The sequence below is a fragment of the Solanum verrucosum genome, unplaced genomic scaffold, assembly GCF_900185275.1.
Source record: "Solanum verrucosum unplaced genomic scaffold, falcon-dt-bn FXZP01001237.1, whole genome shotgun sequence".
NCBI classification, from domain to species: domain Eukaryota; kingdom Viridiplantae; phylum Streptophyta; class Magnoliopsida; order Solanales; family Solanaceae; genus Solanum; species Solanum verrucosum.
Window position 1 is genome coordinate 593,081 of NW_026019558.1, and position 4,405 is coordinate 597,485.

Genomic DNA, 4,405 nt, shown 5'->3' on the forward strand with positions numbered 1-4,405 from the left:
TTCAGATTATACTCTTGCTTTATTGCTTGTTCAGTTATACGTTTATTTCAGCTTTACTATATCATTTATGCTCAGTACCTATCAAGTACTGACACATACATTGCGCTACATCTTCTCGTGATGTAGGCTCAGGTCCTCAACAATCAGATCACGCATAGATCGGTTCCCGATCTTTACTTCTACAGCATCAGTGGTGAGTCCTTATTCTTCGAGGACTAGCGACATGTTTATCTTTATCGCTTTTAGTCTTTAGTTTCAATTTTGCTAGATCTAGTTAGGGAATGTCCCAACATTTCTAGTCAGTTTGGAGGCTCATTTCAGACATAGTAGATTCAACTTAGTATTTGAGTTTGATCTTTCTTTTTGTATTAAACTCTCAAAATTGATATATTCAGTTTTAGTATATAGGTATTCACCATCACTTTCATTATTACGATATTTAAGTTTCCGCATCAGTTTTTTTTATCATAGTATTCTCATGTCATGCCAGCAGGGTTAACTTAGGGTCACTTGTGATCCTAGGTCCCGTGTCCGTGCTCTGGGGTAGCTTCGGGGAGTGACAAACTTGGTATCAGAGCACTAGGTTTAAGAGTCTTAGGATATCTGAAAAGCCACACTAAGTAGAGTTTTTTTCATGGGTGTGAAGTGCACCACATCCAATGAGAGGGAGGCTACAAAGTTTTTTAGGAAAAATCTTTATTTTCTTATTACTCTTATCGTGTGTAAGGTATGATCTAATTTCGTTCTAACTCGATGTTTTACGTTTTAGATCATGCCTCATCATAGAGCTAACGCCAGGATTGTGAATGCTAGGAACGCAAACGCATCTCCTCTAGTCCTAGATTAAGAAGTTTCGAATGCAGTGTTCAGGAACGCTATTCAGATGTTAGCGCAGAGAGTGGACAACCAAAACAATCAGCGGGCTCTAGTTCAGGCAAATGCTAATGTTGGGTCAGCTACCGCTAGACTCCGAGATTTTGTTAGGATGAATCCGCCAAAGTTCTTAGGATTGCAAGTCGGAGAAGATCTGCAAAACATCATTGATGAGGTCAAGAAGATCTTTGAAGTGATGTAGATAACTAGAAATGACCGGGTTGAGTTGGCATCGTATCAACTTAAGGATGTAGCTCATATCTGGTATACTTAGTGGAAGGAGAACAGGGGTACGGATGCAACTCATATCACTTGGCATTGCTTTAGTGAGACCTTTCTGGATAGGTTTTTCCCAAGGGAGTTGAGAGAAGAAAAAGCTCAGGAGTTCATGAATTTGAGGCAGGGATATATGACTGTCCAAGAGTATGGGATCAAGTTCACCCAACTCTCCAGGTATGCTCCTCACATGGTTGTTGATTCCACGGCCCAGATGAATAAGTTTCTTTATGGACTGTCAGACTTGGCGAAGACAGAATGCTGGAATGCTATGTTGCTGAAAAACATGAGCATCTTTAGGCTCATGGCTCATGCTTAGCAGGTTGAGGGTGATAAGCTTAGGGAACAGGCTAAGGAGAGTAAGAAAGCTAGGACAGGCAACTATGAATATTCTCAACAGAAATCGGGTGGTGGAAATCGCTCACAATTTCAGCAGAAGCCTTTGACTCCAGCACCTTCATCAGCTAGTGTTCCATCCTCCAAGTTCAGACAAAATAAAAAAGGTCGGGCATCAGGCTCTAAGTCTCAGGGAAGTGTTTCAGGCACCAAAACCTACCCAACTTTTCCGAAATGTAGTAAGAACCATCCGGGTGAGTGTCTTGAAGGAAAGAAATTATGCTTTAGATGTGGTCAGTCTGGTCACATGTTAAAGGATTGTCCTTCTAGACAGGGTCAATGGTAATAATGTTAGAGCTCAGTCCACAACTTCAGCTTCACCAGCAGGTCACCCGACTCAGCAGAGTAACACATCTGGTATAAGTGGCGATCAACGCCAAAATAGGTTGTATGCTCTTCAAGCTCGCCAGGATCAGGAAGATTCTCTTGATGTATTCACTGGTACGTTACGAGTCTTTGATCTTGAGGTTTATGCATTGTTAGATCCAGGGGCTACTTTGTCTTTTGTAACTCCTTATATAGCAGTCAAATTCAATGTTAGTCCTGAAACTCTCTCAGAGCCCTTCTTAGTCTCTACTTCAATCAGTGAACCAGTCATAGCTAGACGTGTATACAGGAATTGCCTTGTTATAGTCTCTTAGAACGTCACCTCAGCAGACCTTGTAGAGTTAGAAATGGTAGACTTTGATATCATTCTAGGCATGGATTGGTTACATTCTTTCTATGCCTCAGTCGATTGTATAATTAGGATTGTTCGTTTCCAGTTTCCAGAAAAACCAATCTTAGAATGGAAGGGTAGTAGCTTAGCTCATATGGGTCGGTTCATTTCTTACCTTAAGGCCAGAAAAATGATTTCTAAGGGGTATCTCTATCATCTAGTTCAGGTTAAGGATTCAAGTTCTGAAACCCCAACTCTTGAGTCAGTTTTAGTAGTCCATGAGTTCCCAGAAGTGTTTCCGTAAGATCTTCCCGGAGTTTCTCATGAAAGGGAAATCAACTTTGGAATTTATCTCCTTTCGGATACCCAGCTTATCTCTACTCCTCCTTATAGAATGGCTCTAGCTGAGCTTAAGAAATTAAAAGAGCAATTGAAAGACCTTCTAGATAAGGGCTTCATCAGACCTAGTATTTCGCTATGTGGTGCACCAGTGTTGTTTGTAAAGAAGAAATATGGTTCTCTCAGAATGTGCATTGATTATAGGCAGTTGAACAAGGTCACAATCAAGAATAAGTATCCCATTCCCAGGATTGATGACTTGTTTGACCAACTTCAGAATGCTAGTCATTTCTCAAAGATAGACTTCAGATCTGATTATCATCAGCTTATGGTCAGAGATAGTGACATTCCGAAGACAGCCTTCAAAACTCAGTATGGTCATTATGAATTTGTAGTAATATCATTTGGACTAACCAATGTTCCTGAAGCTTTCATGGATTTGATGAACAGAGTGTTCAAAGTATTTGGGCTTGTTCGTTATCGTCTTTATCGATGATATCCTTAATTATTCTAGGAATGAGAAAGAACATGCGAGTCATTTGAGGGTTGTTCTGCAAACTCTCAAAGGATCACCAGTTATTCGCTAAGTTTAGCAAATGTGAATTATGGTTGCAGTCAGTTGCTTTCCTTGGGCATATAGTGTCTAGCGAAGGGATTCGAGTTGATTCTTGGAAATAGACTCAGTGAAACAATGGCCCAAACCTACCTCTCCTACAGATATCAGAAGTTTCTTAGGTCTAGTGGGTTATTATAGAAGGTTCGTTGAAGGATTCTCATCCATAGCCTCTCCATTGACTAAGTTGACTTAGAAGAAAGTCAAGTTTCAATAGTCAGATGATTGTGAGAAAAGCTTTGCAGAATTAAAAACTAGGTTGACTACAACTCCTGTTTTGACTCTACCAGAGAAGTCAGATGGTTATGTTATATATTGTGATGCTTCCAAAATCAGCCTAGGTTGTGTGTTGATGCAGCGATGTAAGGTTATATCTTATACTTCTAGACAACTTAAGGTGCATGAGAAGAACTATCCGACTCATGACCTAGAGCTTGCAGCAGTAGTGTTCGCACTAAAGATTTGGAGACATTACTTGTATGGTGTTCACGTAGATGTGTTCACAAACCATTAGAGCCTTCAGTATGTGTTCACCCAGAGAGAGTCAAATCTTCCTTAGAGAAGATGGCTAGAGTTCCTCAAAGATTATGATATGAGTGTGCATTACCATCCTGGTAAGGCCAATGTAGTAGCAGATGCTCTTAGCAGACTATTTATGGGTAGTGTAACACATGTTGAGAAAGAAAGAAATGAACTAGCAAGAGATGTTCACAGACTTGCTTGCCTAGGAGTTCATCTTATGAGCATATCTGATGGTGGTGTAATGGTTCAAAATGGGGTAGAATCTTCGTTGGTAGTGGAAGTTAAGGAAAAGCAAGACAGTGATCCAATATTACTTGAGCTAAAGGGTGCAATCCACTAGTAGAGGGTGAAGGTTTTCTCCTAAGGGGAGATGGTGTGTTTCGCTATCAGGGTCGGTTATGTGTTCATAAAGTGGGTGAGTTGAGACATCAGATTCTTGCAGAAGCCCATAACTCTAGATATTCTATTCATCCAAGCACCACTAAGATGTACTGTGATCTGCAGGAAATCTATTGGTGGAATGGAATGAAAAGGGATATAGCGAATTTCATGGGTAAGTGCCCTAATTGCCAGCAAGTCAAGGTAAAACATCAGAAACCAGGAGGTATGACTCAAGAAATTGAGATTCCTACTTGGAAGTGGGAAGTGATCAACATGGACTTCATCACAGGTTTACCTCATACTCGCAGACAATATGACTCCATTTGGGTGATACATGATAGAGTTAC